Consider the following 24,354-nt stretch of genomic DNA (forward strand, 5'->3'; position numbering starts at 1 on the left):
CGCTGGAACCCTGGTGCTCCTCACGCCGAGTGTTCCAATTACGCCAACCTCTTGACTTCCCTGGGATGTTATTCTTCCCTAAACGGTTATTGGGCGCCTATGATAGTCACTGTTCCAGACTCCAGGAATAACCTCGTACTCTCCCGGGTTAGATATTTAAGGTGCCCTTTTGCTGGGATGCATAGCAGAGGGACTCATTTCCAACTCAGGCAGAAACTGGAATACTCCAGATTAAAAAAAAAAAAAAGGAAGAAACTGGAATTGTGTGTGTGTGTGTGTGTGTGTGTTTTCTTGAGACGAAGCCTTGCCCTGTCGCCCAGGCTGGAGTGCAGTGGCGTGATCTCGGTTCACTGCAACCTATGTCTTCCAGGTTCAAGCGATTCTCCTGCCTCAGCCTCCCAAGTAGCTGGGACTACAGGCGCCCGCCACCAAGCCCGGCTAATTTTTGTATTTTTTAGTAGAGACGGGGTTTCACCAGGCTGGTCTTGAACTCCTGACCTCGGGATCTACCCGCCTTGGCCTCCCAAAGTGCTGGGATTACAGGCGTGAGCCACCGCACCCGGCTGAAACTGGAATATTCTTTTTCTCAATACTGTAAATGTCCAGCCTGCTCAAAATCTTACAACATTCCTCCTTCACCACTCTGTCCTGGGTAAAAACCTGGAATCTGAGGCTCTCTGCCTCATCCCGTTAGGGTTTCCCACAACCTCCTTAGACACCCTGAGTTCTAGGTGCTGTTGTGGAGCTTTGCAAACATCTTTTCAAACCCTTACACATCCTATCACCGTTTGAAAGAAGAGGAAGTGGTGGCTCTTCAGGTTTAGGCACTTTCCAAGATCACACAGGATTGGGATTCCAAATTTAGTACAAATTCCTTCCCTATGCCATGCTGTGTCCCAATGAATTAATTGAGACTCTAAATGCAATATGTAGAGGCTGAACACATATAAAATATATGCCTAAATTTGAAGTCCGCTGTGGAGATGTGAAACTCTTCCTAGATGTCTTTCTTTCCTTCAGCCCCTTCCACCCTAAACCCCTGTATCCATGCTGTCAACGTGTTGGTTTTTCTACCTCCAAAATATATCCTGTATTTCCTCCACCACTACCACTCTCATACAAGCCACCGGCCCACTGCAGCAGCCCTTCAACTGGTCACCGTTTCTTTCTTTCTTTCTTTTATTGATTGATTGATTGATTGAGATGGAGTCTCCCTCTGTCACCCAGGCTGGAGTGCAGTGGGATCTCCGCTCACTGCAACCTCCGCCTCCCGTGGTCACCCTTTTTAAATCTTCACCTTTAATCCACACAGGTGATCTTTAAAACTCATTGACCTGGCCGGGTGCAGTGGATCACGCCTGTAATCCCAGCACTTTGGGAGGCCAAGGCGGACAGATCACAAGGTCAGGAGATCGAGACCAGCCTGGCCAAGATGGTGAAACCCTATCTCTATTAAAAATACAAAAATTAGCTGGGTGTGGTGACGGGTGCCTATAATCCCAGCTACTTAGGAGGCTAAGGCAGGAGAATCGCTTGAACAAGGGAGTCAGAGGTTGCAGTGAGCCAAGATTGCACCACTACACTCCAGCCTGGGCAACAGAGCAAGACTCCATCTCAAAAAATAAAAATAAGAATAAATGTTCTGGAATAAGATAGTGGTGGAAAAAAAAGAAAAAGAAAGGTTGGTTCGGCAAGTGCAAAGGCCACATTGGTGGAACAGCAAGTGCAAAGGTCCTGGGGCCAACTTAAGCTTGGTATGCAATAAACAGAAAGACAGAGAGAGTAGATAGATATAGCAAAAGATGGAGAGGGTGATACGAGATGAGGTTTTAGAGAAAGCTGGGACCAGGTCATTCAGGGTCTTATGGAGTGCTTGGATTTTATTCTGTGCAAGGGAAAGGCATTAGAGTTTTTTTGTTCGTTTGTTTTTGAGACAAAGTTTCACTCTCGTTGCCCAGGCTTGAGTGCAATGGCACGATCTCGGCTCATCACAACCTCTGCCTCCCAGGTTCAAGCAATTCTCCTGCCTCAGCCTCCCAAGTAGCTAGGATTACAGGCATGCACCACCATGCCTGGCTAATTTTTTTTATTTTTTTTTTATTTTTAGTAGAGATGGGGTTTCTCCATGTTGGTCAGGCTGGTCTCGAACTCCCGACCTCAGGTGATTCGCCCACCTGGGCGAATGGTCTTGATCTCCTGACCTCATGATCCGCCTTCCTTGGCCTCTCAAAGTGCTGGGATCACAGGCCTGAGCCACTGCGCCCGGCTAAAAATTTTTAAAAATTAGCCAAGTTTGGTGGCATGCACCTGTGGTCCCAGATACTCTGGAGGCTGAGGAGGGAGGATTGCTTGAGCCCAGGAGGTTGAGGCTACAGTGAACCATGTTCATGCCACTGCACTCTACCCTGGTGACAGAGGAAAAATAAAGTTGTCTGGCTGGGCATGGTGGCTCACACCTGTAATCCCAGCATTTTGGGGCAGGTGGATAACTTGAAATCAGGAGTTCTTCCGGATGTGGTGGCTCATGCCTGTAATCCTAGGACTTTGGGAGGCCAAGGTGGGCGGATCACCTGAGGTCAGGAGTTCGAGACCAGCCTGGCCGACATGGTGAAACCCCATCTTTACTAAAAATACAAAAATTAGCCTGGCTTGGTGAGGCGTGCCTGTAATCCCAGCTACTCAGGAGGCTGAGGCAGGAGAATCGCTTGAACCTGGGAGGCGGAAGTTGCAGTGAGCTGAGATTGCGCCATTGCACGCCAGCCTGGAAAAAAAAAAAAAAAAAAAGGAATTCTAGACCACCCTGGCCAACAGGGTGAAAACCCTGTCTCGATTAAAAAAATATATACAAAATATTAGCCTGGCTTGGTGGCACAAGCGTATAGTCCCAGCTACTTGGGAGGCTGAGGTGGGTGGATCACTTGAGGTCAGGAGTTTGAGACCAGCCTGGCTAACATGGTGAAACACCATCTCTACTAAAAATAGAAAAATATTGGCCGGGCGCAGTGGCTCATGCCTGTAATCCCAGCACTTTGGGAGGCTGAGGCGGATGGATCACCTGAGGTCAGGAATTCGAGACCAGCCTGACCAATATGGTGAAACCCCATGTGTGCTAAAACTACAAAAATTAGCCGGGTATGGTGACATGTGCCTGTAGTCCCAGCTACTCGGGAGGCTGAGACAGGAGAATTGCCTGAATCGGGGCGGCGGAGGATGCAGTGAGCCGAGATTATGCCACTGCACTCCAGCCTGGGCAACAGAGCAAGATTTTCTCTCAAAAAAACAAAACAAAACAAAAAAAAGAAAAAAACTCAACAACAACAAAAAAGTTGTCTGGGTGGAATAGCACAATGGCAGGGCATAGAGCAGAGGAGTTGAGTTCAAGGGATTTATGTACATAGTTTGGAACAGAAGAGCACGTTTGTGTTGCTATTGGGAGTGATCCAGTAGAGAGAGACAGATCAATGATCCCAGACAGAGGGACGGTGATGCACAGAGGGAGGGCCTTAAAAGAGAGGAGCGTATTAGGTCCACATGTAGAGGGATGAATTAGTCCAGCTAAAAAGGGTACCTTTGCTGCAGGATGAAACCCCTGCCCAAGGAGCTCCACAGCAGAAGGAACTGCCACATTGTTACTGTTCTGGGGTGGGAACTGTTACTTAGCAACCTGTGCTTAATAAGATGTTTCAACTGAATTCCTAATAAACGGCCATTTCAACTTACACCAACGGTTCCTGTCACTGGTGTTCCTGCTCTGCTTATTTCCAACGCTGAAACTGGATGCTCAGGTTTTTACTTCCTTGTACTGTTGATGAAGCATTTTTTTTTTTTTTTTTTGAGACAGAGTTTCGCTCTTGTTGCCCAAGCTAGAGTGCAATGGCGTGATCTCAGCTCACTGAAACCTCTGCTTCCTGGGTTCAAGCGATTCTCCTGCCTCAGCCTCCCGAGTAACTGGGATTACAGGCATGCGCCACCATGCCAGGCTAATTTTTGTATTTAGTAGAGAGGGGTTTTCACCATGTTGGTCAGGCTGGTCTTGAACTCCTGACCTCAGTTAATCCACCCAAGTCAGTCTCCCTAAAGAGCTGGGATTACAGGTGTGAGCCACCGCCACTGGCCTAATTTTGTACTTTTGGTAGAGACAGGGTTTCTCCGTGTTGGTCAGGCTGGTCTCGAACTCCTGACCTCAGGTGATCTGCCCGCCTCGGCCTCCCAAAGTGCTGGGAATAGGATTACAGGTGTGAGCCACTGCGCCTGGCTTTTTTTTTTTTTTAATGGAGTCTCAGCCCGGCGCAGTGCCTCACACCTGTAATCCCAGCACTTTGGGAGACCGAGGCAGGTGGGTCACGAGGTCAGGAGTTCAAGACCAGCCTGGCCAAGATGGTGAAACACCTTCTGCACTAAAAATACAAAAATTAGCTGGGTATGTTGGTGGGTGCCTGTAATCCCAGCTGCTCAGGAGGCTGAGGCAGAGAATTGCTTGAGCCCATGAGGTAGAGGTTGCAGTGAGCCGAGATCATGCCACTGCACTCCAGCCTGGACAACAGAGCGAGATTCCGTCTCAAAACAAGAAAGAAAGAAAAGAAACAGAGTCAAGCTCTGTCACCCAGGCTGGAGTGCAGTGACACAATCTCAGCTCACTGCAACCTCCGCCTCCGAGGTTCAAGCGATTCTCCTGCCTCAGTCTCCAGAGTAGCTGGGACTATGGGTACGTGCCACCATGCTGGGCTAATGTTTTGTATTTTTTTTTGTAGAGACAGGGTTTTGCCATTTTGGACAGGGTGGTCTAGAACCCCTGACCTCAAGTGATCCACTTCCCTTGGCCTCCTAAAGTGCTGGGATTACAGGTGTGTGCCACCACATCCAGCCACAAGAAACGTCTTTCTTTTCCTTTTTTTTTTTTTTTTTTTGAGGTAGGGTCTTGCTCTGTCACCACCCAGGCTGGAGTGCAGTGGTACAATCATGGCTCACTGCAGCCCCAACCTCCCAGGGTCAAGCAATCCTCCCATCTCAGCCTCCTGAGTAGTGGGGACCACAGCTGTGTGCCACCAGGCATGGCTACTTTTTGTATTTTTTGTAGAGAGGGGGTTTCTCCATGTTGCCCAAGCTGGTCTTGAACTCCTGGACTCAAGCAATCCACCCACCTTGTCCTCCCAAAGTGCTGGGATTACAGGTGTGAGCCACAGAGCGCAGCCCCACAGGAACCTTCTAATTGGTCTCCCTACTTTTCCTTTTTCCTTTTTTTTTTTTTTTGAGACAGAGTGTTACTCTGTCACCCAGGCTGGAGTGCAGTGGCGCCATCTCGGCTCACTGCAACCTCCACCCCCTGGGTTCAAGCAATTCTCCAGCCTCAGCCTCCCTAGTAGCTGTGATTACAGGCATGGGATACTACGCCTGGCTAATTTTTGTATTTTAATAGAGACAGTGTTTTGCCATGTTGGCCAGGCTGGTCTCAAACTCCTGAACTCAAGCAATCCGCACCCCTCAGCCTCCCAAAGAGCTGGGATTACAGGCACAAGCCACTGCACCCGGCCCCCTTGCATCTTCTCTTGATCTACCTCCAGTTCATTCTTCACACAGACACTAAATGTAATACAGACATCAAATCAATTTACTCTCCTGCTTAAAACCTTCAAAGACTTTCCATTGTGCTCTCCTGCTAACTGGAACTTTTCTCCACCTCAGTCCCTATATTCTGGGTCTCTGCCTGAAATGCTCTTCCCCCACAATTCCCTTCCCAGAAATGGCTCCTTCTTATCCTGCAAGTAAAGGTATGTTCCCTACTTAGCAGGACTTTCCCCCGTTGCCTAGGCTCCATCACGACACCTGCTAAATTCCTCCTCAGTTAGAATTAGATGTTTCATGAGTCTTCGCTGTCTCCCTGCAGGAGGTAGGAAGCTCTGTGAGGACAGAAATTCACCTGTGTTTTCCCAGAGTCCAGCACCGGGTCTAGTGCACAGTAGGCACTAAATAAATATTTGATGAGGCCAGGCACAGTGGCTCACACCTGTAATCCCAGCACTTTGGGAGGCCGAGGCGGGCAGATCACCTGAGGTCAGGAGTTCGAGACTTGCCTGGCTAACATGGTGAAACGCCATCTCTACTAAAAATACAAAAATTAGCTGGGCGTGGCAGCAGGCACCTATAATCCCAGCTACTTGGGAGGCTGAGACAGGAGAATCGCTTGAACCCAGGAGGCAGAGGTTGCAGTGAGCTGAGATTGTGCCACTGCACTCCAGCCTGGGCAAGAAAGAGCGAAACTGTCTCAAATAAATAAATAGATAAATATTTGATGAATAAGATGATTTGTCACTAGCAGATTCTCTGTGAAATGTATGGCTGTGCTCCTAAAGTATTAATACAAGATTAAGCAACTAATAAAGGTTATTTTTCTCAGCTAGTTGCTACCATCCCAGTGTCTAATGTCTAATAGGATGATCATTAACTACCATATACTGTGCCCAGTACTACACACTTATTATTTATTTATTTTTTGAAACTGACTGTCGCCCAAGCTAGAGTGCAGTGGCATGATCTTGGCTCACTGAAACCTCTGCTTCCCTAGTTCAAGGGATTCTCCTCCCTCGGCCTCCCGAGTAGCTGGGACTACAGACGTGCACCACCATGCCAGGCTAATTGCTGCATTTTTAGTAGAGACAGGGTTTCACCATGTTGGCCAGGCTGGTCTTGAACTCCTAACCTAGTGATCCATCCGCCTCGACCTCCCAAAGTGCTGGGATTACAGGCGTGAGCCACCGCGCCAGGCAGTTTTTGCATTTTAATACATAGCACTACCAACCACTCAAGGATTTCCTCTTGATTTCTCCCTCTCCATCCCTTATTGTTCAATCCATCTGCTCCAAAAGCTACCTCAAATATTTTTTACTTCTATTTATCTTTTTGAGACGGGGTCTCCCTCTGTCGCCCAGGCTAGAGTGCAGTGGCACGATCACGACTCACTGCAGCCTCCACCTCCTGGGCTGAAGCCTCACACGTCAGCCAACCCCCAACCCCCGCCTCAGTAGCTGGGACTACAGGAGTGAGACATCACACGGACAATTAAAAACAACAACAACAAAAAAAAACTTTTGTTTTGCCACTTCTCTCTCCTCTCCCCCCAGTTATTTTATAAGACTCCTGGGGAGGGGGCGGGTGACCCAAGCAGAAGTGAGAGAGTTAGAGAAAGGCCAGGATAAGAAAGTTATTCATTCAAATAATGTACCGCGTGCCCCTGCGCACTGCGCACTGTGGGTACAGCAGTGAACTCTAGGACCGCACATTTTGGGCGCTACGAGAGCTGCCGTTCCAATTCCATCCGAAGGAAGGGAGACAACGCTTTCCCACGCGGATAAGCGGCCAGGCGCGGCGCTAACTGCTTGGACGCCCCGCCTGCCACCGTGCCTCAGCTCGCCTCTTCTGCACAACGGGACTCTGTCCCACACGGACACCGGGAAGGTCCCGACCCGAGCGCTCAGGGGGAGGGGGTCGCACCAAGAGCCCGTGCGCAACTCTCGATCTGGGCGGGGCCCAAAGGTCTCGTGGCTGGGAAGGCGGGCGCGCGGGCTGCGAGCACCAACCGCAGGCCGCCCCGCGCTGCGTCGCCCCGCCCCCAGCCCCCGCCCCCAGCCCCGCCCCCCAGCCCCCAGCGCGTGCCCGCCCGGCGCCCTCTAGGCTGGAAGGCTGCTGGCGTCCTACCGGTGCCAGCACTGCCAGAACGGGAGGAGCGCGGCGCGGGCCAGCCAGGACTGCTGGACAGCGGGGTCCAGGCTAGAGGGGAGCGGTCAGTGACGGCTGTGGAGGAGGTAGGCGCTGGGCGTCAGCGCGGGAGCCGAGCCTCTGGACCACTGAGCTGGGGGGCTGGCTGAGGTGGGTCTCCCGCCCTGAGGGCGCGCCTTAGGGAGGGGACAGGGGCCGGTGGGACCCTGCTTTGTCTCAGTCGCACTGAGGTGAGGGGGCTGCACTCGGCCGAGCAGCGAGGACCGTGCCCAGCTCAGAGCCCTCAGAGTGTCCGGGCTGGATTGCGGCCGCGGTGCGGGAGGAGTCGGAGGAGGGAGTGACAGGTGACGGGGCTGGCAGGGCAACTGCCATTATTAAGCACTCGGCCGCCCAGGTGCGGTTGCCACCGCCTCCTTCCCGAGCTGGCAGCCCAAGCCACCAGGGACACGCACCTGTCCTAAGAGGGTGTAATCTTTGAGGCAGAAGTGGGACACGAACCCGGGACGGTTTGCCCTTGGGCCACTCCCTTAGGCTGAGGGAAAAGTGTACTTAAACCAGGCTTTGAGAATTGGGCAGAGTTTGAAGCGCGATCACCGAGCCGTTCGTTGGCTGTCAGGACTTTGGGAAGACGTTTGGCCTCTAAAAGACCACACTTTCCTCCCCAAAAGTGGCTGGACCTGTGAACACTAATTACCCATGTGTAAGGAGTGCTTTGCAATCTGTAAAGCACTTTCCATTCCGGTGTCGTAGATAATTCGTCACAATGAACTTGCCAAGTAAGCGGTTTTTTATTTACCTTTTTTACAGATGAAGAAATTGTGTCCCAGAGACGTTTATTAAATCAGGGAGTAGCAATAGAGCCTTACTTTTTTTTTTTTTTTTGAGACGGAGTCTCACTCTGTCGCCCAGGGCTGGAGTGCAATGGCGCCATCTCGGCTCAGTGAAACCTCTGCCTCCCAGGTTCAAGCAATTCTTCTTGCCTCAGCCTCCTGAGTAGCTGGGACTACAGGCGCCAGCCACCACACCCAGCTGCTTTTTGTATTTTCATAGAGACGGGGGTTTCACCATGTTGGCAGGCTGGTCTTGAACTCCTGACCTCAAGTGATCTGCCCGCCTCTGCCTCCCAAAGTGTTGGGATTACAGGCGTTAGCCACCGCACCCAGTGGAGCCTCTTTTTTTTTTTTTTTTTTTGAGACGGAGTTATGCTCTTGTTGCCCAGGCTGGAGTGCAATGGTGCAATCTTGGCTCACCGCAACCTCCGCCTCCTGGGTTCAAATGATATTCGTTCCTCAGCCTCCCAAGTAGCTGGGATTACAGGCATGCACCACCACGCCCGGCTTTTTTTTTTTTTTTTTTTTTTTAAAGTAGAGACGGGGTTTCTCCATGTTGGTCAGGCTAGCCTTGAACTCCCAACCTCAGGTGATCCGCCTGCCACGGCCTCCCAAAGTGCTGGGATTACAGGCATGAGCCACCGCGCCCAGCTGAGCCTTGCTCTTATACATCAAATGTTTTCCACGATAGGAAACCACCTGGGGTGAACATCAAGCCCCAAACTCAAACATCCTGTGATTTCATCATCAGAGCTCCTGGTTTAGGGCACAATTCTTGGCTGGATCTGCCTGCCACTCCCCAGCTACCAACAACCGTATCTCAGCAACACAATCACCCTGGCACGGCACTTTTAATTATTTGTTAAATGTTTCTTACTGGGTTGGGCTAAACCAACTGTGAGGAGTCCTTTAGGCAGAGTCAAAACTTGGAGACAGTTTGATGGGCTTGATTGAATTCTGAAAATTCCCCGAGTGTATTGGGTTTTCTAGGTGACGATTACTTTGAAAGTATTGGTGATAATAATTTTTTGTCCTTCCTATTGACAGGTCCACCTCCTAACAAATTATTGGAAGGAATATGAGAAAAGTAAGTAGGGATTTTGAAGTATCAGTTAAAATACCCAAAATTGTTTATGTTTAGAATAATGATAGTTAATTTGGTGATGTTATTTCTGGATGTATAAAGTTAATTGGCAACTGCTTATCAAATGCGTGTGTGTGTATGCGTGTGTGTGCATGTGTGTCTGTGTGTGTGTGATACGGAGTCTCATTCACTCTGTCAGCCCGGCTAAAGTGTGGTGGCACAATCTCAGCTCACTGCAACCTCTGCCTCCCAGGTTCAAGCAATTCTCCTGCCTCAGCCTCCTGCGTAGCTGGAGTTACAGGCACCCGCCACCACACCAGACTAATTTTCTGTATTTTTAGTAGAGACAGGGTTTCACCATGTTGGCCAGGCTGGTCTTGAACTCCTGACCTCAGATGATCTGCTCACCTCAGCCTCCTGAAGTGCTGGGAATACAGGTGTGAGCCACCATGCCCAGCTCCCAAATGTCCGTTTTTGAGGAATATATTTATTAATACATGCTGCGAGGTCTACACAGGTGGTAGTCCATCACCACAAACACTGACAATATACCAAGAGATGCTATTTTTTTTTAAAATCCCCATAGGACTGTGAAAGGGAAGAGAAGCCGGCTGTTACCCTAATACCTATGATGTGTGTCAGGTGCTGGGGCTAAGTGTTTTTCATTTATCCTATAGCTTGTTTATCCTCCCAACAAACTTGAAAGGTAGAAGTTATTTGTTTGTTTGTTTATTTATTTTGAGGGTCTCACGTTGCCCAGGCTAGAGTGCAGTGGTGTGACCGTGGCTCACTTCAGCCTTGACCTGGGCTCAAGTGAGCCTCCTGCCTCAGCCTCCTGAGTAACTGGGACCACAGGTACATGCCACCACGTCCAGCTAATTTTTTTTTTTTTTTTTTTTTTTTGAGACAGAGTCTTGCTCTGTCGCACAGGCTGGAGTGCAGTGGCGCGATCTCGGCTCACTGCAAGCTCCGCCTCCCGGGTTCACGCCATTCTCCTGCCTCAGCCTCCCGCGTAGCTGGGACTACAGGCGCCCGCCACCACGCCCGGCTAATTTTTTGTATTTTTAGTAGAGACGGGGTTTCACCATGTTAGCCAGGATGGTCTCGATCTCCTGACCTCGTGATCCACCCGCCTCGGCCTCCCAAAGTGCTGGGATTACAGGCTTGAGCCACCGCGCCCAGCCTAATTTTTTTATTTTTTATTTTTAAGAAATGCAGAGTCTCACCATGTTGCTCAGGCTGGTCTCTAGACTCCTGGACTCAAGCCATCCTCCTGCCTCTGCCTCTCAAAGTGCTGAGATTACAGGTGTGAGCCACTGTGCTCAGGTTAAAGTGTAAGTCTTGCTGATGCTATCTAAGACACATCCCAGATCTGTCCATCGCCTACTACCCCAGATGAAGTCACTTGTCATTTCTTGCCTGCAGCTTCCTAATTTTCTGCTTCCTTTCTTGCCACCCTAAAACCTATTCTCCACACAACAGCCTGACTGATTTATTTAAAATGTAGGACACATCATGCCACCCTTCTCTTAAAGTGCTCCCCTAGCCCCTCATTGAGCTTAAAATAATATCTAAGGCCAGGTGCAGTGGCTCACGCCTGTAATCCTAGCACTTTGGGAGGCCGAGGCAGGAGGATCACTTGAGGTCAGGAGATCACTTGAGTTGCAGTGAGCTGAGATTCCGCCACTGCACTCCAGCCTGGGAGACACAGTGAGACTCTGTCTCCAAAATAATAATGATAATAATAATAATAATCTAATTCCTTGCCTTGACCTATCAGGACCTACTAATGTGTCAACTACTTGCTTTACAACTTCATTTTGCATTGTTTTCTCCCTCTATCGTTGAATTCCAGCCTTGTTTCCCTCCCTCCCTCCCTCCCTTCCTCCCTTCTTTTTTTGAGACAGGGTCTCACTCTGTTGCCCAGGCTGGAGTGCAGTGGTGCGATCTCAGCTCACTGCAACCTCCATCTCCTGGGTTCAACTGATTCTCATGCCTCAGCCTCCCGAGTAGCTGGGATTACAGGCGTGCACCACCATGCCCAGCTCATTTTTTTGTATTCTTAGTAGAGACAGGGTTTCACCATGTTGGCCAGGCTGGTCTCTAACTCCTGACCTCAAATGATCCGCCACCTTGGCCTCCCAAAGTGCTGGGATTACAGGCATGAGCCACTGCGCCCGGCCGTTACCCGTTTTTCTGTCCCTGGGATGTGCTAAGCTTGTTCTTGCCCTGAGGAGTTTGCATTCATTGTTTCTTTCTAGAATGTTATTTTCCTAGATATTTTCATGTCTGGCCCCTTGCTATTTAGGTCTCAGATTAAATGTTGTCTCCGGAGCACCTAAGTGAAGTAGTTCATGAAGCTCTCTATTATATCTCCTTTTTAAATGTTCTTCTTTGAACTTACCATAACCTAATATTTAGTGCTAGTTTATTTTCTGCTTCCCTTCACTAGAATGAAAGCTCCTTAAATTGTAATAGCTAAAACTTAATATGCTTTTTTTTTTTTGAGACAGGGTCTCACTCTGTTGCCCAGGCTGGAATATGTCAACCCGCACTTCCTGGGCTCAAGTGATCCTCTCACCGCAGCCTCCCAAGTAGCTGGGACCAGAGGTGTGCACCACCACACCTGGCTAAGTTTTTGTATTTTTTGTAGAGACAGGGCCTTGACACGTTGCCCAGGCTGGTCTCAAGCTCCTGGGCTCAGGTAATGCTTTCGCCTTGGCCTCCTAAATTGTTGGGATTACAGGTGTGAGCCCGCACCTGGCTAATGTTTAATCTTGTTAGGCATTTAGAATCGGGCCTATTATTCTAGAAGGTGGATACTTTTATTATGCCCATTTTACAGATGAGGAGACTGAGTCTTGGTAGGTTAAGTAACTTGCACATGGTCATACAGTTAGTTAATGGCAGAGCTGGGATTTTTTATTTTTTATATTTTGAAACAGGGTCTCACTCTGTTACCCAGGCTGGAGTGCAGTGGTACGATCATTGCTCACTGCAGCCTTGACCTCCAGGGCTCAAGCCATCCTCCCACCTTAGCTTCCCCAGTAGCTGGGACTATGGGCATGTGCCACCATGCCCAGTTAATTTTTCTTTTTCTTTTTTTTGGTAGAGACAGAGTCTCACTATGTTGCCCAGGTTGCTCTCGAACTCCTGGGCTCAAGTGATCCTCTCACCTTGACCTCCCAAAGTGTTGGGATTACAGGCATCAGCCAGCATGCCCAGCCCAGAGCTGGGATTTGAATCCAAGCAGACTAGCTTCAGCATCCATGCTCTTAATCAAGCGAGAGCAGCAGGTCCTTATCTTCCCCACCTCTGTAATCAGGCACCTTGAATGTAACATGGCGTTTAGCAGGCTCTCAATAAAAACTGAAATGAAAGAATGTAATCACAAGAGAAAACCAAATTATAAACAAAAACCTAGGAACTATTAGCCTTGATTTCACTTTCTCCTGCTTGCAAATCAGTGAGCAAGTTCTGAATCTGAACTACTTCTCACCACAAAACGTATCTCCAGTATGTCCCCTTTCTGCATCCCCACTGCTACCACCCTTGTCCAGCTCCTGAGTGGCTTTCTCCTGTGTTCTGCTACCACCACAACTCCCAACAGTTTCCCAAATCGCTGGCAGAGGGGAACTCCTCACTGATTGGAAATCTGCTTTCCTTATTAGGCTAAAGCAAAGAATCAGGTGTGTTATTAGGGCTGTAATGTCTATCCTGAGAGAACATTTTTTGGCTGTCTTATACCCTGACAGCATGTCCATTTATCCCTATTACTGGTTTCAGTGGGGTCCGATTCATGTGTCATTGCCTCTCATAAAGGTGCTTCAACTGAAGTTTACTTTGTTGTTACATCACAAGACCTTTTAAGCAACAGCCAAGTGAAATGTGTGTAGACTGAACTTGGTTGTCCACTATCTCAACTGTGGTGCAGTGTGGGAACTTCTCTCATATCTCAATTCCAAAATGTAAAAAGGCCTCACTCTCAGGTTGGAGTACAGTGGTGCAATAACTCACTGCAACCTTGACCTCCTGGTCTCAAGTGATCCTCCTGCTTCACCCTCCCGAGTAGCTGGGACTGCAGGCCTGTACCACCATGCTGGCTAATTAAAAAAAAAAAAAAAAAAAAAAAAAAAATTTTTTTTTTTGGCCAGGTGCAGTGGCTCATGCCTGTAATCCTAGCACTTTGTGAGGCTGAGGCAGGCGGATCACCTGAGGTCAGGAATTCCAGACCAGGCTGGCCAGCATGGAGAAACTCTATCTTTACTGAAAATACAAAAAATTAGCCGGACGTGGCACGTGCCCATAATCCTAGCTACTTGGGAGGCTGAGGCAGGAAAATCGCTTGAACCTGGGAGGCATAGGTTGCAGTGAGCTGAGGTCGAGCCACTGCACTCCAGCCTGGGTGACAAGAGTGAAACCTCGTCTCAAAAAATACATAAATAATAAAAGAAAAAAAATTTGTTGTAGAGATGGGGTCTCGCTATGTTGCTCAGGCTTGTCTTGAACTTCTGAGCTCAAGTGATCCTCTCACCTCGGCCTCCCAAAGTGCTGGGATTACAGGCATCAGCCACTGTGCCCGGCCAATAGCTGATCTTTTCCCCCGTCTTTTGGATACAATCATGTGACTGATTGTTTTGAACGCTTTCCTTCCGTGGCTAAGAAGCTAAAAGTCAAATCTGTGACCCTGTCCTTGCAGGTGTACTGGATCTGATGGCATGTATTTTGAATACTAACTTAATCCCTGTTTCAGCTTAATTTTTTAAAAATAGAAGTATAAATTGTATTTAATATTTTTGCAACATATTCTACTATTATAATGATTTTTATAATCATACGTTAGTTCTATATGCTCTAGAACTTCATATAAATAGAATCATGCAGTATGTACCCTTTCGAGTTCTCCTTCACACAGCATAATGTCTTTCAGATTTAGTCATGTCAATGCACGTATTATAGTCATTCATTTTTGCTGCTGTGCAGTATTCCATTGTACCAATGTGTTTATCCATTCATCTGTTGACGGACATTTGAGCTGTTTCCAGTTTTTAGCTATGGTGAATAATCTGCTGTAAACATTCTTTTTGTGGACAAATATTCTTATTTTCTTGAATAAATACCAGAAGTAGAATTGTTGGGACCTAGGAAAAATGAACGAGTAACTATATAAGAAATGGCCAGCCGGGAGCAGTGGCTCATGCCTGTAATCCCAGCACTTTGGAAGGCTGAGGTGGGCAGATCACCTGAGGTTAGGAGTTCAGGACTAACCTGGCCAACATGATAAAACCCCATCTCTACTAAAAATACAAAAATTAGCCCAGCATGGTGGCAGGCGCCTATAATCCCAGCTACTTGGGGGGCTGAGGCAGGAGAATTGCTTGAACCCGGGAGGCGGAGGTTGCATGAGCCGAGATCGCGCCATTGCACTCCAGCCTGGGCGACAAGAGTGAGACTCCATCTTAAAAAAAAAAAAAAAGAAAAAGGAAATGGCCAGCTGGATGCAGTGGCTCATACCTATAATCCCAGCACTTTGGGAGGCTGAGGCAGGTGGATCACCTGAGGTCAGGAGTTCGAGACCAGTCTGGCCAACATGGTGAAACCTCATCTCTACTAAAAATACAAAAATTAGCCTGGCATGGTGGCTTGTGCCTATAGTCCCAGCTACTGGGGAGGCTGAGGCAGGAGAATTGCTTGAACCTGGGAGGCAGAGGTTGCAGTGAGCCTACATCACACCACTGCATATTTCAGCCTGGGCGACAGAGCGAGACTCCATCTCAAAAAAAAAAGAGGCTGGGTGCCATGACTCATGCCTGTAATCCCAGCACTTTGGGAGGCCGAGGCGGGCAGATCACCTGAGGTCAAGAGTTTGAGACTAGCCTGACCAACATGGAGAAACCCCATCTCTACTAAAAATACAAAATTAGCCAGGCGTGATGGTGCACACCTGTAATCCCAGCTACTCGGGAGGCTGAAGCAGGAAAATCGCTTGAACCTGGGAGGTGGAGGTTGCAGTGAGCTGAAATCACACCACTGTACTCCAGCCTGGGCAACAAAAGCAAAACTCTGTCTTAAAAAAAAAAAAAAAAGAAATGGCCAAACTTTTTTCCAAGATAGTTTCACTATTTTTACATGCTACCAGAATTAGATGAGAGTTTCCATTTTTTTTTTGTTTTTTTTGAGACGGAGTCTTGCTCTGTCACCCAGGCTGTAGTGCAGTGGCACGATCTCGGCTCACTGCAAGCTCTGCCTCCCGGGTTCACGCCATTCTCCTGCCTCAGCCTCTCCGAGTAGCTGGGACTACAGGCGCCCGCCACCACGCCCAGCTAATTTTTTGTATTTTTTAGTAGAGACAGGGTTTCACCATGGTCTCGATCTCCTGACCTCGTGATCCGCCCGCCTCGGCCTCCCAAAGTGCTGGGATTACAAGCGCGAGCCACCGCGCCCGGCCGAGAGTTTCCATTGTTTTATGTCATTACTAACATTTGGTATTGTCCATCATTTTGTTTTAGCCTTTTTTGTGAGTATGACTAGTGTCTCACTGTGGCATTCAAATTTATTGAGATATAATTTATATACAATAAAATCCATCTTTTTTAAAATCTCTGCTTCAATGAGTTTTGACAGACGTACACAGTTGTGAAACCACCACCAACATCACTTCCATCACCCCAAAAAGCTCGTTTGTGCTCCTTTCCCTTTCCCAACCACTTCCCCTCGAAACCGCTGCTTTCCTTTACTATCTTTTCTCGAAATCCATATGGGATTTACTCTTTTGCATCTGGCTTCTTTTTCTTTTCTTTTTTTTTTTTGGCTAGTTATGATTACTCATTTTATTTTTGTAGAGATGAGTGTCTCACTATGTTGCCCAGGCTGGAGTCAAACTCCTGGTCTCAAGCGATCCTCCTGGCTCGGCCTCCCACAGTGCTGGGATTACAGGTGTGAGGCACTGCACCCAGCAAATCTGGCTCTTTTCTTTTTTTTTTTTTTTTTTTTTTTTTTGAGACGGAGTCTCACTCTGTGGCCCAGGCTGGAGTGCAGTGGCGCGACCTCGGCTCACTGCAAGCTCCGCCTCCCGGGTTCACGCCATTCTCCTGCCTCAGCCTCTCCGAGTAGCTGGGACTACAGGCGCCCGCCACCACGCCCGGCTAATTTTTTTTTGTATTTTTAGTAGAGACGGGGTTTCACCGTGGTCTCGATCTCCTGACCTCGTGATCCGCCCGCCTCGGCCTCCCAAAGTGCTGGGATTACAAGCGTGAGCCACCGCGCCCGGCCCCAAATCTGGCTCTTTTCATTTAGCATAATGCTTTTTTTTTTTTTTGAGACAAAGTCTAGTTCTGTCCCCCACGCTAGAGTGCGGTGGCGCGATCTCGGCTCACTGCAAGCTCCGCCTCCCGGGTTCACGCCATTCTCCTGCCTCAGCCTCCCGAGTAGCTGGGACTACAGGCGCCCGCCAACACGCCCGGCTAATTTTTTTGTATTTTTAGTAGAGACGGGGTTTCACCGTGTTAGCCAGGATGGTCTCTATCTCCTGACCTCATGATCCGCCCGCCTCGGCCTCCCAAAGTGCTGGGATTACAGGCTTGAGCCACCGCGACCGGCGAGCATAATGCTTTCAGATTCATTCATGTTGTGTTTATTTGCTGTTTTGATTGCTGGGTGATAATGCATTGTTTGAATGTATCGCGATTGTTTACGCTGTTAGTAGCTGTTAGGTATTCTGGTTGTTCCTATCGTTTGGCTATTTTTAATAATGCTATCAGAAGCTATCAGCAGTCACATGAGGGTCTTTGTGTGGACATAATGTTTTTATTTCTCTTGGGTAAATATCTAGACATGTGATTGCTAAGTGGTGTGTTAAATGTATTTTATTTTTGATACATATCTATATTTTTATTTTTATTTTTTGAGAGGGAATCTCACTCTGTCATCCAGGCTGGAGTGCACTGCTGTGATCTCGGCTCACTGCAACCTCCCTCTCCCGGGTTCAAGCGATTCTTGTGCCTCAGCCTCCCGAGTAGCTGGGACTACAGGCGAGCTCCACCATGTCGGGCTAATTTTGTATTTATAGTGCAGATGGGGTTTCACCATGTTGGCCAGGCTGGTCTGAACTCCTGACCTCAAATGATCCGCCCGCCTCAGACTACCAAAGTGCTGGGATTACAGGCGTAAGCCACTGTGCCTAATTTTTTTTTTTGAGATGGAGTTTCGCTCTTGTTGCCCAGGCTGGAGTGCGATGTTGTGATCTCAGCTTACCACAACCTCCGCCTCCCAGGTTCAGGCAATTCTTCTGCTTCAGCCTCCTGAGTAGCTGAGATTACAGGCATGCGCCGCCACGCCTGGCTAATTTTGTATTTTTAGTAGAGACAGGGTTTCACCATATTGGTCAGGCTAGTCTCGAACTCCCGACCTCAGGTGATCCACCCACCTCGGCCTCCCAAAGTGTTGGGATTACAGGTGTGAGCCACCCCACCTGGCCTAATGTTTTATTTTGTGGTACAACTCACTAAAATATTTTTCAGTTTACTGATTTTTTCTATGTTCATGAATGATGAATGATATTGATCTGCAGTCTTCTTTTTATGCAGTATCTGGTTTTGGTATGAGTTGTGCTGTCCTCATAAATCATGTTGGGAAGTATTCCTTTCTCCTCTACTTTCTGAAGGATTTGTTTAAGATGGGTGTTATATTGTCCTTAAATATTTGATATAATTCACCAACAAAGCCATCTGGGGCTGGAGTATTCTAGGGGGAAGTTGTTAATTATTAACTTATTCTATTTTATTTATTTATTTTTTATTTTTGAGTTGGAGTTTCACTCTTGTTTCCCAGGCTGGAGTGCAATGGTGCGATCTCGGCTCACCGCAACCTCTGCCTCCCGGGTTCAAGTGATTCTCCCGCCTTAGCCTCCTGAGTAGCTGGGATTACAAGCATGCACCACCACACCTGGCTAATTTAGCCTCCTGAGTAGCTGGGATTACAGGCATGCACCACCACACCTGGCTAATTTTGTATTTTTAGTAGAGACGAGGTTTCTGCATGTTGGTTAGGCTAGTCTCAGACTCCTGACCTCAGGTGATCTCCCCGCCGTGGCCTCCCACAGTGCTGGGATTACAGGCGTGAGCCACGGCGCCCGGCCTGAATTGCTTATACTTTTGGTGAACATTTGTGTATGTGTTTTGTGTGAACATACATTTTCAGTTCTCTTGGGTGTATACTCAGGAGAATTGCTGGGTCCTATGGTAACTCTGTTGAACTTTTTTTTTTTTTTTTTTTGAGACGGAATCTCCCTCTGTTGCCAGGCTGGAGTGGAGTGGCACAATCTCAGCTCACTGCAACCTCCGCTTCCTGGGTTCAAGCAATTCTCTGCCTCAGCCTCCCGAGTAGCTGGGACTACAGGCGCGTGCCACCACACCCAGCTAATTTTTGTATTTTTAGTAGAGACAGGGTTTCACCATGTTGGTCGGGATGGTCTCATCTCTTGACCTTGCAATCCACCTGCCTCGGCCTCCCAAAGTGCTGGGATTACAGGCGTGAGCCACCGCGCCTGGCCACCTCTGTTGAACTTTTTAGAGGAACTGCTAGACTGTTTTCCATTTTCTGTGATCACTAGCAGTGTATGAGGGTTCTAGTTTCTCCCTGTTCTAGCCAATACTTGGTATTGTCCTTTGGACTATTGCCATCTGAGTGGGTGTGAAGCAGTATCTCATTTTGGTTTGACCTGCATTTCCCTAATGACTAACAGTTTTGAGCATCTTTTCATGTGCTTATTGGCCATTTGTATATGTTCTTTGGAGAAATATCTACTAAAATCCTTTGCCCATTTAAAAAACTGTGTTACTACTTTTTTTTATTGTTGAGAGTAAGTTTTTCCTTTTTCTTTTTTTTTTTTTTTTGAGGTGGAGTCTTGCTCTGTCCCCCAGGCTGGAGTGCAGTGGCAAGATCTCTGCTCACTGCAAGCTCTGCCTCCCGGGTTCACACCATTCTCCTGCCTCAGCCTCCTGAGTAGCTGGGACTACAGGAGCCTGCCACCATGCCTGGCTAATTTTTTGTGTTTTTAGTAGAGACAGGTTTTCACCATGTTAGGCAGGATTGTCTCGATCTCCTGACCTCGTGATCCGCCCGCCTCGGGCTCCCAGAAGTGCTGGGATTACAGGCGTAAACCACAGCGCCTGGCCTTTTTTTTTTTTTTTTTGATACTGAGTCACGCTCTTGTCACCCAGGCTGGAGTGCAATGGCGTGATATTGGCTCACTGCATCCTTTGCCTCCCAGGTTTAAGCAATTCTCCTGCCTCAGTTTCCTGAGTAGCTGGGATTACAGGCACCTGCCACTGTGCCTGGCTAATTTTTTTTTTAGTAGAGACAGGGGTTTCGCCATGTTAGCCAGGCTGGTCTCAAACTCTTGACCTCAGGTGATCTGCCCACCTCAGCTTCCCAAAATGCTGGGATTACAGGCATTAGCCACTGTGCCCGGCCAAAATTTTTAAGTATACTCTAGATACAGAAGTATGTGATCTGCAAATATATGCTCCCATTCTGTGTATCTTTACTTCCTTGGTCATGTCCTCTGATGCACAAAAGTTTTGAGGTCTAATTTGTTTTTGCTTTGGTTGCTTGTGCTTTTTAGGTGTTATATCTAAGAAACCATTGCCTATTCCAAGATCATGAAAATTTGTAACTACATTTTCTTTTTTTTTTTTTTCTTTTTTCTTTCTTAGATGGAGTTTCACTCTTGTCACCCAGGCTGGAGTGCAATGGAGTGATCATGGCTCACTGCAACCTCTGCCTCCCGGGTTCAAGCGATTCTCCTGCCTCAGCCTCTCAAGTAGCTGGGATTACAAGTGCCCACCACCACGCCCAGCTAATTTTTGTATTTTTAGTAGAGATGGGGTTTTACCACGTTGGCCAGGCTGGTCTCCAACTCTTGACCTCATGTGATTCACCACCTCAGCCTCCCAAAGTGCTGGGATTACAGGCGTGAGCCACTGTGCCCGGCCTATACCTATATTTTCTTCTGTGATTTTAATATTTTAGTGTTTATGTTTTGGTCTATGATCCATTTTGAGTAAATTTTTGTATTTGATATAAGGTAGGGGTCAACTTTATTTATTTATTTATTTATTTATTTTTGAGACGGAGTCTCGCTCTGTCGCCCAGGCTGGAGTGCAGTGGCGCGATCTCGGCTCACTGCAAGCTCCGCCTCCCGGGTTCACGCCATTCTCCTGCCTCAGCCTCTCCGAGTAGCTGGGACTACAGGCGCCCGCCACCACGCCCGGCTAATTTTTTTTGTATTTTTAGTAGAGACGGGGTTTCACTGTGGTCTCGATCTCCTGACCTCGTGATCCGCCCGCCTCGGTCTCCCAGAGTGCTGTGATTACAAGCGTGAGCCACCGCGCCCGGCCAACTTTATTTATTTTTGAGATGGAGGCTTACTCTGTTGCCCAGGCTGGCATGCAATGGTGCGATCCAGCTCACTGCAACCTCTGTGTCCCAAGTTCAAGTGATTCTCCCACCTCAGCCATCTGAGTAGCTGGGATTACAGGCCCCATCACTATGGTAATTTTTAAATTTTTAGTAGAGACGGGGTTTCACCATGTTGGCCAGGCTGGTCTCAAACTCCTGACCTCAAGTGATCTGCCCGCCTCTGCCCTACAAAGTGCTGGGATTACAGGCGTGAGCCACTGCGCCTGGCCTCCAACTTTATTCTTTTTTTTTTTTTTTTTTTTTTTTTTTGAGACAGAGTCTCGCTCTGTCACCGAGACTGGAGTGCAGTGGCGCGATCTCGGCTCACTGCAAGCTCTGCCTCCCGGGTTCACGCCATTCTCCTGCCTCAGCCTCCCGAGTAGCTGGGACTACAGGCTCCCGCCACCACACCCGGCTAATTTTTTTAATTTTTAGTAGAGACAGAGTTTCACCGTGTTAGCCAGGATGGTCTCGATCTCCTGACCTCGTGATCCGCCCGCCTCCACCTCCCAAAGTGCTGGGATTACAGGCGTGAGCGACCGTGCCCGGCCGACTTTATTCTTTTAAATGTGGATGTCTAGTTGTTCCAGAAGTATCTGTTAAAAATGTTATTCTTTCTCTATTGGATTATTTTGGCAACCTTATAAACAATCAATTGACCATAAATGCATGGATTTATTTCTGGATTGTCAGTTCTATTCCAGTGATCTAAATGTCTGTCCTTATGCCAGTACCATAGAGTCTTGATTACTATAGCTTCACGGTAAGTTTTCAAATCACGAAGTGTGAGTGCTCCAAATTTGTTTTTATTTTTCAAGATTATTTTGGCTGTTCTGGCTTCTTTGGATTTTCATATGTATTTTAGGGTCAGCCTTTCAGCTGGGCATGGTGGCTCACGCTAGTAATCCCAGCACTTTGGGAGGCTGAGGTAGGCAAATTGCTTGAGCTCAGGAGTTCAAGATTAGCATGACAAAATCCCATCTCTACAAAACAAAAAACAAAAGAAACCTTAGCCAGGCTTGGTGGCATGTGCCTGTGGTCCCAGCTACTTGGGAAGCTGAGTAGCTTCCCGAGGCAGGAGGATCACTTGAGCCCAGGAGGTGGAGGTTGCAGTGAGCTGAGATCGCACCACTGCGCTCCAGCCTGGGTAATGGAGAGAGACCTTGTCTGAAGACAAACATTTTTTTTTAAGTAGGCTTTTATTTTTTATTTTATTTAATTTTTGACACAGAGTCTCACTCTGTAGCTCAGGCTGGAGTGCAGTGGTGTGATCTCAGCTCCCTGTATCCTCCGCCTCTTGGGTTCAAGCAGTCCTCCCGTCTCAGCCTCCTGAGTAGCTGGGACTTACAGGCATGTGCCACCACACCCGGCTAACTTTTGTATTTTTAGTAGAGGTGACCATATTGGCCAGGCTGGTCTTGAACCGACTTCAGGTGATCTTCCTGCCTCAGCCTCCCAAACCCAAAGTGCTGGGATTACAGGTGTCAGCCACTGTGCCCAGCCTGTTAATTTTTTTTTTTTTTTTTGGAGATGGAGTCTCACGCTGTCACCCAGGTTGGAGTACAGTGGCGCCATCTCGGCCTCACTGCAACCTCCACCTCCCGGGTTCAAGGGATTCTCCTGCCTCAGCCTCCCAAGTAGCTGGGGTTACAGGCGCGTGCCACCATGCCTGGCTAATTTTTTGTATTTTTAGTAGAGACGGGGTTTCACCGTGTTAGCCAGGATGGTCTCGATCTCCTGACCTAATGATCTGCCTGCCTCAGCCTCCCAAAGTGCTGGAATTACAGGCATGAGCCACTGACCCAGGCCCAGGAGTATTGCTTTAACAATATAAGGTTTTCTGATTAATAAACAGGAATGTCTTTCCATTTATTTAGGTCCTTAATTTCTTCCAACAGTCTTTTCTAGTTTTCAATGTACAAGTTTTTTGCGCTTCTGTTACATTTATTCCTGGCCGGGCACGGTGGCTCATGCCTGTAATCCCAACACTCTGGGAGGCCGAGGCAGGAGGATCACCTGAAGTCAGGAGTTTGAAACCAGCCTGAACAACATCCAGAAACCCCATCTCTACTAAAAACACAAAATTAGCCGGGCATGGTGGTGCATGCCTGTCATTCCAGCTACTTGGGAGGCTGAGGCAAGAGAATTACTTGAACCTGGGTAGCAGAGGTTGAGATGAGCTGAGATCATGCCATTGCAGTCCAGCGTGGGTAACGAGCGACACGTCTCAAAAAAAAAAAAAAAAAAAAATTCCTAAACATTTTATTCTTTTTTTTTTTTTTTTTTTTTTTGAGACAGAGTCTCGCTCTGTCACCAGGCTGGAGTGCAGTGGCGAGATCTCGGTTCAAGCCATTCTCCTGCCTCAGCCTTTTGTGTAGCTGCGACTACAGGTGCGTACCACCATGCCCAGCTAATTTTTCTATTTTTGGTAGAGACGGGGTTTCATCATGTTGGCCAGGATGGTCTCGATGTCTTGACCTCATGATCCGCTGCCTTGGCCTCCCAAAGTGCTGGGACTACAGGCGTGAGCCACTGTGCCCGGCCAATTTTATTCTTTTTGATGCCGGCCTTTGTCCTCTGTCTTTAAGTAGGATGACCTCATCATGAATATAATACTGTCTGGAGATGTTTCCTTGGTTGTAAAATGAGAAGCCTAGGGAGGGAGATTATTTTTATGCTTCCTTATTAGTTGTCCCCTTCCTCTCCACTTTTCAGTGTTTAGTCTGTATTTTGAGTTTGCTTGAGTGTCCCTATGACACGTCTGCTGGTTAATTTGCAGCCACCAGTGGGGCGTCTCTGCTATAAAGGAGATAAAGGACATGGAGAGGAATGGCTTTGGAGTCCAACAGGCCATTGTCCTGGTAAGCCTTTTACTGGCCGTGTGATCTTGAGGACGTTATTTCACCTGAGCTTGTTTTTCATTTGTTGAGTGGGGCTGTTACTGAGGATTCAATAATCGAAGTGAATGACAGCACCTGGGGCACTGCTAGCACACTGGGCCCATTTCATAGATTGATGTGCTGTAACAGCCCAGGAGGGTCTGTCTCGGCCATCCTAGCAGAAGTGCAGTGCCACAATCATGGCTCACGGCAGCCTCGACCTCCTGGGCTCAAGCAATCCTCCCCGCCCCAGCCTCCGAAGTACCTGAGACTACAGGTGTGTGCCACCATGCCTTTTTTTTTTTTTTTTAATTATTTTTTATAGAGATGAGGGTCTCACTCTGTTACCCAGGCTGGTCTCCCCACTCCTGGCCTCGAGCAATCCTTC

The 24,354-nt window shown here is 48.1% G+C and overlaps 1 long non-coding RNA gene across 3 annotated transcripts; it reads left to right on the plus strand.

Moving 5' to 3' along the window:
- The first annotated feature begins 7,649 nt into the window (after positions 1-7,649).
- LOC129467899 (uncharacterized) lies at positions 7,650-24,007 on the plus strand. Of its 3 annotated transcripts, XR_008652508.2 has the most exons (4): positions 7,650-7,799; positions 9,591-9,630; positions 20,343-20,713; positions 23,867-23,879. It is a non-coding gene; the product is annotated as an uncharacterized lncRNA (long non-coding RNA). The 3 variants fall into 3 exon arrangements; XR_010117036.1 differs by lacking the exon at positions 20,343-20,713 and having other exon boundaries at positions 23,867-24,007; XR_008652507.2 differs by lacking the exon at positions 23,867-23,879 and having other exon boundaries at positions 20,343-21,258.
- The last annotated feature ends 347 nt before the right edge of the window (positions 24,008-24,354 follow it).

The sequence above is a fragment of the Symphalangus syndactylus genome, chromosome 18 (assembly GCF_028878055.3).
Source record: "Symphalangus syndactylus isolate Jambi chromosome 18, NHGRI_mSymSyn1-v2.1_pri, whole genome shotgun sequence".
Lineage (NCBI taxonomy): Eukaryota > Metazoa > Chordata > Mammalia > Primates > Hylobatidae > Symphalangus > Symphalangus syndactylus.